This window comes from Malus sylvestris, chromosome 4 (genome assembly GCF_916048215.2).
Source record: "Malus sylvestris chromosome 4, drMalSylv7.2, whole genome shotgun sequence".
In the NCBI taxonomy this organism is placed as follows: domain Eukaryota; kingdom Viridiplantae; phylum Streptophyta; class Magnoliopsida; order Rosales; family Rosaceae; genus Malus; species Malus sylvestris.
Genome location: NC_062263.1, coordinates 6623345 through 6635476, shown reverse-complemented (window position 1 = coordinate 6635476; position 12132 = coordinate 6623345). Strand labels below are relative to the sequence as shown.

General features: G+C 32.0%; 1 pseudogene; it reads right to left on the bottom strand.

Moving 5' to 3' along the window:
- Nucleotides 1-361: 361 nt before the first annotated feature.
- On the bottom strand, nt 362-8036 carry LOC126619755 (uncharacterized; annotated as a pseudogene).
- Nucleotides 8037-12132: the final 4096 nt, after the last annotated feature.

The window sequence follows — 12132 nt, the reverse complement described above, 5'->3', positions numbered from 1 at the left end:
AATCACAGCGTGACACGTGTCAACATCAGAAGCCAATCACAACACGACACGTGTCAATGTCAGAACAAAGCTAGAAACTCTTCTATAAAAGGAGATCATTCTCCCACAATATTTCCTAATGTCATTTGTACTAAATCATTCACTAGTACTCACTAAAGGAGTGCTTGAACCTATGTACTTGTGTAAACCTTTCACAATTAATGAGAACTCCTCTATTCCGTGGACGTAGCCAATCTGGGTGAACCACGTACATCTTGTGTTTGCTTCCCTGTCTCTATCCATTTACATACTTATCCACACTAGTGGCCGGAGCAATCTAGCCAAGGTCACAAACTTGACACTTTCTGTTGTACCAAAGTCCTCACTGATTTTGTGCATCAACAACCTGAAATTTCGATAACCAGTTTTTCAAAAATTAGAAAGAAAGAATTGTTCTTACTGTAAGAAATAAATACAAACAAAAGAATTAATCATTCAAAGCAATCCAAATATTAACTAAATTAAATCACAAAAAAATAATCATGTTAAAAAACAACAGCAAACATAATCGTAGCCAAGTTGGCTAGAGCATAGTGCTCCCTTACGCCGCAAAGTTCAGACTAGAAAAATAAAAAGATTGAGTTGAAAGAGAAATTGAAGTGAAAACCTCGTTCAAGGGAAAGGGAAGGAGCGGGAGCTCCAATTCCACCAAGGAGGTGGCGTTTGGAGGAGCCAAGTGCCGACATCGTTTCAGTTTCTTCCTGGTAAAACTGAAACCAATGGAACTATAGACATTCCGGTGCGGGTTTCGGATTCGTGTCGCTGTTATAAACTGAGCGTGCTTGTCCAGGACTAGCCGCACCATGTTAGGCCTCTCTCCAGTTCAGTATTTAAAATATCGATATTTGTGGAAATATCCATATGTTAATTTGTAGAAATATCAATATCAATATCAGTTGTTTTCAATATAAATGATGAAAATTTAAAACAAAACTTTAGAGATTGTCAAGCATTGGTTTGGAAGAAAAATATACAAGGGTTTCTATGATATTTAACAATGATTTTAGCCTAAACATAAAAGTTTCTCCGATACAAGGTGAAATTTACACTTCACCTCCCATACTTTCTCTATTTTTTTTAATATTTCCATGAAAATATCGACCGTATCGAATAAATTTTAAACTATGTTTTTGTCACACTTCCAAATTCGAATTTTGAACACACGCGCCTACAATCTAGTACAATTCAAGGCTCAATGAAATTTCAGGGGTAAATTACCCTTTTTGCGGTCTCAAATTTGTGTCAAATAGCAACTTCATACAATAACTTATTGCAATGTCATATAAAAAAAATTAGGATTTCAATTCCATTGTAATGTTATAGTCCCTCAAAGTTACAATCTTTTGTTAGTAGGAGGCAGATTGTCTACCCTCATGTTTGGGTGCCATTCTCATCCCCTCTTATTTGTGCGGTCACGATTAAGCCACGTCAATATTTTATATTAATTTTTTTTATAGAGATAATAAGACAAAAAGCAATAAGAATATAAAATGTTGACATGGCTTAACCGTGACCACACAAATAAGAGGGGATGGGAAGGGCACCCAAATAGGAAGGCAGACAATCTGCCTCCTTGTTAGTATCCTTGTTATCTGCTTACATGGTATTGCGGGCCCCTCCTATTACCTATTTGGACTACCCAAAAATAAAAAAATTGATATGTTGGATCAGTAATTAAAATATCGATATCGGTGGAAATATCGATAAGTAAATTTGTGAAAATATCGATGGATATATCGAATATCGATATCGATTTTCTTCGATAGAAATGATGGAAATTTGCTCAAAAATATGGAAATTTAAAATTATTTTTTAGGAAATGTCATATGAAACTACAATGCACATATAAATCAATAATTAATGATTAGATACTACTAGGTAGTAGTGCCCTCGCGATGCTATGGGTTTGAAAATTGTATGAAACGCTATGTTCAAAACATGCAGAGAAAGTGGTTTAAAGCATGAACATTAATACAACATAGTCATCTATTTTGTTGTAGCAGTTATACATAATTTTCCATCAGCAGCAACATTTGTACACAAAAGGTTATCAAATGTACAGGTGATGGTGAAGTATTGCCACCTATTATTTTTTGGCCTAATCGGATAAATGGTCCCCATGGTCATAAGGTATTCGGAAGATAGCCCTATGATAAAAAAATTCGGATTTAAACCCCAGTGGTCTAAGTATGTTAGGATTTATACCCAAAATTAAAACTTTCGTCATTCCTCTATCAGTAGCATGTACGTGAGTCTCATATGAGAGGATAAGATGGTCATTTCATAGTTAGTAGCATGCCAATAGCTTTAGCTAAAACCCTCGTGACGTTCCCAATTCTAAAGCACGAACAAAATTCCCAAATCTTGCTACTACTGGGACTTTAAGTTCTGGGATTTCAACCAATTCCCAAATCTCCCTCCTCCTTATATGGGAGCTCGGTAGAGTTTTTAATCTCTTCCATGGAGACTTCTTCGTCGACTTGGCAGCGGGATTTTGTGTTCTTTCTTAGTCCTTACCTTTTATACATTTGGTGCTTTTTGGGTTTTTGGTTTTTGATTATTTTGATTCCAAGCAGTTTGAGCATTATCCTACCAAATGTGCAGAAGCATTGGAAATACTGCATATTTTAATCAGTCAAATTTTGGAAAAAACAAATCCTCCGCATAGAACTACAACAAAGTTCACAAAGTGTTCATTGCAAAAACAGTAGAAAGGAGATCGAAAGAGATAATTTGTTTGCAAAATTAATGTTGATTTGTATTCGGGGATTGTGCCATGAGCAAAATGAGAAAGATGAGTGGGGGAACCAAGGAGACAGATGAGAAAGAGAGAGAAGAGGAAAAGATTAAGAGAAGCGGCGACCATCGATGGTACTAGAGTTCACGTTGTTGATCGGTAAAAGATGTAGGGGTGTAGTTTATCAGCAATGCTAGGATGGTTTTTTTGTTAGTGGACATGAAAATACAATTCTATCCAACATTTAACAGATTTTTAACAGAAACTTTACTTCTGGGCTAAATTTGCTAACGGTGTTGACCACAGGGGCTTAATTCCTAATTTTTTTACCATATGGGTCATCACGTAAGTATCCTATGACCACGAGGATGTTTAATCCAATTCGGCCTTATTTTGTTAGAGGAGTCAAATCTGCCTTTGGAGGTGTCGAAGGTGATTTTTTTTTTTTAACAGCTTGATGGGAACTTGATCAAAGTCTTTTTCACTTGGTCCTGATATTTCGTCTACATCACCGTTTTAAATAGATGACAAATGTTAGAAAAAATGAATAGACAACAGTTTAAAACTTGTACAAAGGAAAGATAGGAAATAAACCTTTGTTCATTGCCAATAAAAAGAGGTCTTCTCACTGACTCTCGTTTTCACACTGTGTGATTCTGCAGTTACATCTGGTGTTGACATAGAAGATGAAACCACAATTGAGGACATAGTAATTTCCCTCACCAATGTTTGTGGAGTTGTTGCCTCACTACTTGTATCATCAGAGACATTGTAAATGAACACATCACTTGAATTAAAGATGTTTCTTCTATTGCCAAAACGCAAGTGATAAATTTTTTTATGCCCTATCAATCTGAGAAACTCATTGGGTAATTGTTGTTTATCCATCAATCTCTAATTTAGGACCAAATCATTGCAAGGCACTCCAAAAAGCTTTTCGCCAGATTTACCAATTACCAAAGCAATGATTTCATTGGTGTGGTCCTCAAGAATCAAATTTACTTTGTACCTATATTTAAAAATTGGGATGATATATATTTGACGCAATCAATCATTCAAATGAGAAATATTTTATTTGTACCAATGCATTAAACGTGAAATAGTATTTATGTTAAGTGAGGAAGAGCATAAATTATTAATTATATATAAATCGCAGAAAAAAAAGGTGACAGGTTGTATTTAAATTTGCAAGACAGAAAATTGAAACACAGGATGTTACATATTACCAAGGCGTTGGAATCTGATTGGGATGTTTTTGGCAAACCAGTTGTCTACTCGCTGGATCTTTATGCATCTATTTTACACAATTTGGGCAAGCATTGTATGACCAGTCAAATCTTGTGTCAAAACGCCTGATAGATGCTTTGCACAAAAACGTGTCATCCTGTAAAATGGTTTTACAGATATTTGTATAAGGAGGAGTCAGCATGCAAATAATTTTGAGTAGATTCGTAAAAATTTTAGTTATCAAATTTAAAAAAAATATAAAAAATTATATTAAAGTTTTATACCTTATATAAATCCAGATCCAGGAATGCTAATTCATCAATTGTCACTCTTTTGGCAGTTTGTAAAATTTGAGCTTCATTTACCTACTGTGAAGAGGGTGGCAGTGTTTTCACAACCTCTGTGCAATTAGAAAACCTGCAGGTTTTAAAAGATAATGTGAATTGAATAAGTTTGTAAAAATAACATCTTTTGTTGTAAAAATAATAGGTATATTTTCATTCTCTCTGAAGAAGCGTAAATGTACCCACACTGATTTGAATGAGTTTAGCTTTGGGATGTCTAGATCAAGGAAGAAAAGTGAGGAACCAGTCGTATTCAACACAATCTTATCTGTGAATTGGAAAAATAATGGAAAAAGCATGAATAGAACATTAACAAAGACTCTAGATAAAGTCATATCATATAATTTAAAAGTTTGCAAGCATAGATTCGTAAATAAAAATGAGAAAAACCTATTTCATTATTGATAATAAATGATATAAAAAAACGAATGAGAGACGATAAATGTTTTAAAGTTGTGTTGTAAGCGATGGTCAACACAATTTACACCATATGATATTTAAAAACAGGACAATAAAGATATGAAATAGGCTAATTTGTAATGGAATTAAATATTTCGGTATAACTTTACTTTCAAACTCGTGAAAACAACAATTGGTGCAGACAATGCTCGCATTGACAAAGAACATAAATTCTTTGCAACATCTCCCCATAATGTAACGTTCAGTTCTTTTTTTCTGTTGCGGAAGCAAATTGAAAACAAATTTTCATACAACAAGAAAAAATGCATTTTATTATTATATGAAAAAAGTAGACAGTCAATGTTATAAGTATTATATAATTGCCTAACAACATACAATTTGGCAGATGAAACTTTAAAACTATTGTAACAGAAATATAATAGATATAAAAAATAATTTAAAATTACAGTAAGCAGAGGGGAGAAACAACCTGATATTTTGAAGAGTTATTTTGGTTCCGGTCCCTAGTCAACTTAATTGTTAGATTGAAATCTTATTGTTTTTTATTTTTTGATCAAAGACATTTGACTTTGTATTCCTCAATATTTTAGTATTACTATATTTCCATGTCATCTTTTTGATATCTTAAATAAAAAACTGTAATTTAAAATATTGATTGCAGCCCAACATTTAAGGGATTTAAATTCAAGAATTTATGTAATTCAAAATCCTTATATTATGAGATTTAATCAATCGATCAAGTCTAAAAGAAATTTAAAGTTTTAAAAATTCAAAAAAATTATGGGATCATATATGTACAAATCTCATGAATTATGAGACTTAAAAATTAAAAAAAAAAACAATTTCTGCAATAAAATTTCATGCACACTGCACATATTTTTGTGAATTTCATTGAGTAGTATTAAGGGAAATAATGTACCCACAAACTTAGACCAAAAATAATTTATGTACCCATAACATAAATAGCATTTAGGTACATACCAAATTTACAAGAAAACTCATGGGTACATTTAAAAACTCAAGGAAAAGAATGTACATCATACCACATTGTTTTATAGACATGCATATGTGGGTACATAAAATGCAGAGCCTTAAAAACCATTTTACATAATGTTCTCCAAAAACTTTGTACCCATATATATTTATGTAAAACGAAATTGAATCAACCAAAACATATTATAGCAATAGATATATTAGAACGAAACATGTAGATTAAAAATGTAACCATGGATATAAGTGTAGCCAACCAAACATTGAATAATCAAGACTAATATATAATAATAAATGGAAAAGAAAAAAATATAAAGAATAAAAGAAGATGACTTCAAATGGTACAGTTTTTACATAGTCCGCTCACTCTACAGTCTATGCATATTTGAATCAACCAGATTCCTTGAGAAAGCGATGCCTGCATTGCCTTGTCCATACCACAAAAATTTCACAAGCCGATAAAACCATTGATGCTACAAGGTTTATTCAACATATATGCATTGGATCAATTCAGGAATGGAGAAAAAATGGAGAAAATTGGGATTGGGGTGTTGTAAATTCCAGATTTGCATAAGGGAAGAAGAAGAATGGAGAAGTTCAAATGGATTTTCTTTGTTTTAAACTTACTCATATAGTTTATTTTGCCTTAAATGCACATAGGGATCAGATTTCATTTATGATGATGTGTAATATTTTAAATACCAAAATGATGACGTGGAATAAGTCAAAGGACCTTGATCTAAATTAGAAAATTAATAAGGTTTCAATCAATGTAATATGAAAATAAGGGATGAAAATCTAATTTTTTCTATTTTGAATAACCACATCACTTTTGAGTAACTCTCTAATTAATTTGTTTTCGCTCCAAATGTTGTATACTGGTTACATGACCAATGACATCTTGCATTTCAACCAATAAATAGAATTAAGTTGTTAAAATCTATTTTACAAAATAAAGACAAATAATTTTTTAACAAATGTATACATTTATATATGCACATATACATACATACATACATACATATATATATATACATACATACATATATATATATATATATATATATATTATTACTTGTGAGGATGTCAACTCTGTTAAGCTGAGGATAAAGTGTGTAATAATCCTATAAAAAGAAGTGATGCCAAGGGATCAGCGGAAACACACTTGCCAATTTTTTAAAAATTGTTTCACCGGTGAATGGTATCATGCGGGACAACCCTTTATTGACCCTTCATTCTACTGATACGAAAATCCATAATTTCATAACAGTTGCCAGCTTCTATTTTGGAAGCAACAATTCCACAGTCAAGGTTTGATGTGCAAGCTTCAACAGCATGTTGCTTTACAATTAACAACATCAAAAAAATAAAATATTAGAAATCCAAGCAATAAGCAAATCACAATACCAATTTGATTGTATATGAGAAGAATGAATATGTATAAATTGAATATCAATCATGTATATATAGATTAACCTAAATAGAAACAGTCATATTAAAAATTAAGATCAAAAGACTGATCACACACTCTATTCGTCTAAATAAACCTAAGGGTTATTATTCAGCATGCAAAAAAAAACATGATAGAACAAAGTGTTATTTCTAGTGTTAATTACCCTTGTTACCAGTCATAATTAATACAAATGAATAACAACTGCTCACCATTCCATCAAGTAACACAGAGTGCAGAGCTGTGTATGTTTGAACAGCTCCGGGAATTGAGTATTTCCATATCCTGCAAATTCGGACTCTTATCTTCACCACCTTTACATAAGGCTGTAATTTATCGATAGGAGTCGGAGGTATATTTTCCATTTACCCTGGTCAAACAAAGCATACATTTTTTTAATTCGGAAACTGTCACCACACAAAGCTTAACCCTAAGAACAAAGCAATGTGATTAATTTGAACAAACATTTAACATATTGTTGTCAATCAATCCGCTAATCAATTCTCCACTAACACATCAATTGTAAGAAACCATTATCTTTCGCTCTTTATTTATTATTCCCTATTTTCTCTACTCTAATTTAAACATTAGATTCATCCAAAAACATAAGTTTTTTAATCATTATTCCCTAGTTTCTACGCTCTAAGTTAAACATCAGATTTACCCAAGAACAGAAAATAAGCTGAAATAAGTGAAAAGAAAGAAAAAAAGAAAAAAGAATGACATACCTGAAGTAGAACTAGTGCGAAAACGGCAACACAACACCTGGGAAAAACGAACAACACCGTTACCTGAAAACACAAAACAGAACCAAATCATACACCCATAAGACCATCTCCAATCCTGACCTAAAACCTAAAAATATTTAGCCCAGAAAATTTAGGTTTTAGCCCAGAAAATTTAGGTTTTAGCCCAGAAACAGCTTTTCTACTCCAACCCTTTTGGCCTAAAATTTTAGCCCCAGATTATCAAAAAATGAATTAAGGCTAATTTTTTTAAAATTAACTTTTAAAAAAAAATTATGTAGACTATCCTAAATTAATTTTATGAACATTTTAACCTAAAAATATTTAAATTCCGATAAATTTTGAAAAATTACTAAATCAATACATGAAAATCATGATAAACCACATAAACTTAAAAAAAAAAAATTATTCTAGCCGTTGGAAAAAAATATTTAAATTCCGATAAATTTTAAGATTATTCTAGCCATTGGATTTACATTTGGACCGTTAGATCTTTTTTTTACCGTTAGATTTGATTATATTCAATTTAAGCCGTTGGATTCAATAAATATATAAATATAAAACAAAAAAAAAATTGAATGTGGACCGTTGGATTAACCAATGGTCCAATTACCACCACTACCCGATGAAGAAAAGTAGCCGTTGGCTACAGGACAAGACCCACTTTTCACTCTCATTCGTGGGTCCCAGCAGCTTTTGTGGGCTAAATTTGTGACCTATATTTGCCACCAGTTTGCTAAAAATAAAATCAGGATCAAACAACACAGCAATAGTCATAATACCAACACATAAACAAAACTCCAGTATTTTATAAGCCTCACCCCCACAAAAAACCCACAGGAAACAATTAACTCTAAAACCTCAAAATCACATAAACCCAAATTTACATATACTAAAACTCAACACAAAATTTACCACAGAAGTGTCAAAAAATGGCACCCAAGAAAATACACAACTAATCACAAAACGGCCCAGAAGATCAACACGTGGAAGACAAAAAGCAGAGCAAAACCAAAATGGAAAACATGCGGGCTTCTTACAATTTTTAATAATTGTTTTTCCATGCATCCAATTTCTTCATAATTTTTTATTATTTTATATGCACAAACCATATGGCCTGGTTCAACTCATATTTAAAAAAAAAAAAAATTGTCTTGCCACCAGTTTTTTTATTTTTATTTTATCTTTCTTTGTGTGGAAGACAAAAAGCAGAGCAAAACCAAAATGTGAGACAGGCGGGCTTCTTACAATTTTTAATAATTGTTTTTCCATGCATTCAATTTCTTTATAATTTTTTTTATTTCTTTCTATGCCACAAACCATGTGCTCTGGTTTAACTCACATTTAAATTATTTTTTTTGTCCTATCACCAATTTTTTTATTATTATTCTATCTTTCTTTGTGTGGAAGACTAAAAGCAGAACAAAACCAAAATGGGAGATAGGAATGGTATTTGAAAACTTATAATTAAGCTCTGTTTTGGAGAAATAATATGTGATCTATATAAACTCCTTATATAGGAGTGTTGGAGTCTTATGGCAATCAAGGCAGCCGCTCCTGTGTACATCCAATCAGATGAGTGCCTATACTGTTATCTACATCATCCTTGACTTTGTAATCACAATAGACAAACTTGCCTTACAACAATGAGTGCCTGTAAAGGGGATTTGAACCCCTCCCATTTTACTCCTCCAACACCGTAACCACCATATATCACTTATATTTTAGTGATTATATGCTAAAATATTTATATTTATATGAGTAGCATGTTAACAATTACATGCAAAACTATTTTGGGGATTTATCATTTGATGAATACTCTTCACAATAAACTTACTTTACACATAGAGATGATGAAGATAGTGAAAATTTTGAACCTCATAGGAACTTTATGTGGTACTAATTCACTCATGTATCTTACCATGCAATGTATAAAGTGTAAAATATTGTAGTAAATCATTATATATAAATGATTATGGTGTGTTTAATCTTTTTTTCATTAATTACTACATATTTTCTACACTCACAGTGTTTGCCAGCTCGCTGTATAATCAACTTAAATTAGTTAAATCCATCATGTAATGCATTTCCTTCTAATTTTTTTTTTTGATAAACTAATAGATAATTGACTAAATAAACATTTTCCAAAGTTTCAAGAAAAATTTCCAAGTTTTTCTTACAATTTCCGTGGTTTTTATTCAATTTTTATCGATATCGATAATATCCCGATATTTCCATCGAAATTTCCATGTTTTTGAAATACCGATATTTCCGATATCATCGATATTTTATACCATGCCACAAACCATATGGCCTGATTCAACTCATATTTTTTAAATATATTTTTTGTCTTGCCACCAGTTTTTTAATTATTATTTTATCTTTCTCTATGCCACAAATGTTGTATGTGGTTTTAAAAAATCAAGAATAGACTAAAAAAAAGGCTCCACGAATGAAGAACGGGTGGATAGAAAGGGCATATGCGGTATATTACTTTACAAAAAGGCAAAAAGCATTGGCTGATGACTAAATTGAGGGGCGTTTTAGGTAGTTCACCATTAATGAACAGTAACGCTGAGTTTGGGTTTTAGTATATATAAATGTAAACAATAGTATGTGATATGTGAGAAGGAAAAATTAATTCAAACGAGAATCAAAATCTCAATTCTCAACAGAAATCCATTTTAGCAAATTTAAACATGACAAGTCCTGAACTATAGGAATTTAAAACTCTAATTATGGGATCAGTTTGATAATAATACTACTAAAGATAGAGAGAGAGAAGCAAAGATCAAATGCTAAAAAGCAAATATATCAGCACTACTATAGATCCACATTTCCAAAATAAGTAAAGTTATAATACAAAGCTGGAAGTCGATATTAAAACTTCTCCCTCAATCTCTCTCAACCACAAGTTCATTCATTCGTCCATATAGGCTTATCCTCGTATTCCTCCTTATCAGTTGTTGCATCTTGGTATTGCTGGTACTCAGAAACCGTGCACTAGATAAATACATCGAATTCAAAGCTTGATCTTGAAATCCCGGATTTGTATAGTTGAAAACGCAAAAATAATTCATGTTCAAGAGAGAACAAAAGACATTTGTCATTCATCTTGTGTCTCCCTAAAAAATGCGACCACAAGTCTGCAAACAATGGATATTTCCTGGAAATATCGAAATATCGAGAAAATTGACTGATTTTCGAAAATATCGCGGATATGAGGTGAAGTTTAGACTTCACGCCCTTTCCATATCGTTCCCTGAATTTTTTAATATTTCCGTGGAAATATCAAGCATATCCACGATATTTCAAACACTTTGTTGGATGAGAAATTTAAGACTAGTAAAGAATTTCTATTTTTAAATTTTGTTTTAATTTTCTTGTTTGGTTAACCTAAAATAACAATAAAATTTGAATACGAAATTTAATGTGTATATATATAGTCATTAATATATATGAGAGATACTAGTTAGAAAATGTAACAGTAGTGGTGGTAGTGACGATGGTGATGATAGTGTGTAGTGGCTGTGGGTTGTGATATCGGTGGTGTTAGTGACAAGGGCCACAACCGTATATAGTGGTGCCGGCAACCATGATGGTGATGATAATCGTGAGTGGTGGTGATAGGTGGTGGTGACATGTGATGGTGGAAATGACACTTATTTATATAGAATTTAAACTTAAAAATCAGAGGATTTCAAATTCTAAATTTTCTTTTTCCATGCAAAAATTTTAAATTAGTACGTTTAAGAATCTTCGGAAGCAGTGAACGTCAATTTATAAAAGGAAAACTAATGAAAAGGGCTTGAAAATTTTGAGTTTTAATAATAAGGACAAAATAAAGGGTAAAGTGAATAGTACCGGGATTGACTTTTTAGTGTAAAAATGTGATTTTTTGTTAAAGTAAATAGTACCGAGAACCACAGTAGAAAATATCGATAATATCGGCGAAATATCGCCGATATTATCGTTTTTTGGGGACCCCGATATTTTAGTAACTATCCAACTAGTTTTCGGCATAATATCGCGATATTATCGATAATATCGATAATATCGCGATATTTTCGAAACTATCGCGATATTTTCGAAACTATCGCGATATTTGGTATGGACTCGTCGGAGAACACGGCCGGAGCAAATAATCCGAAACCCTAAATCCCCAAATGCTAATTTCCA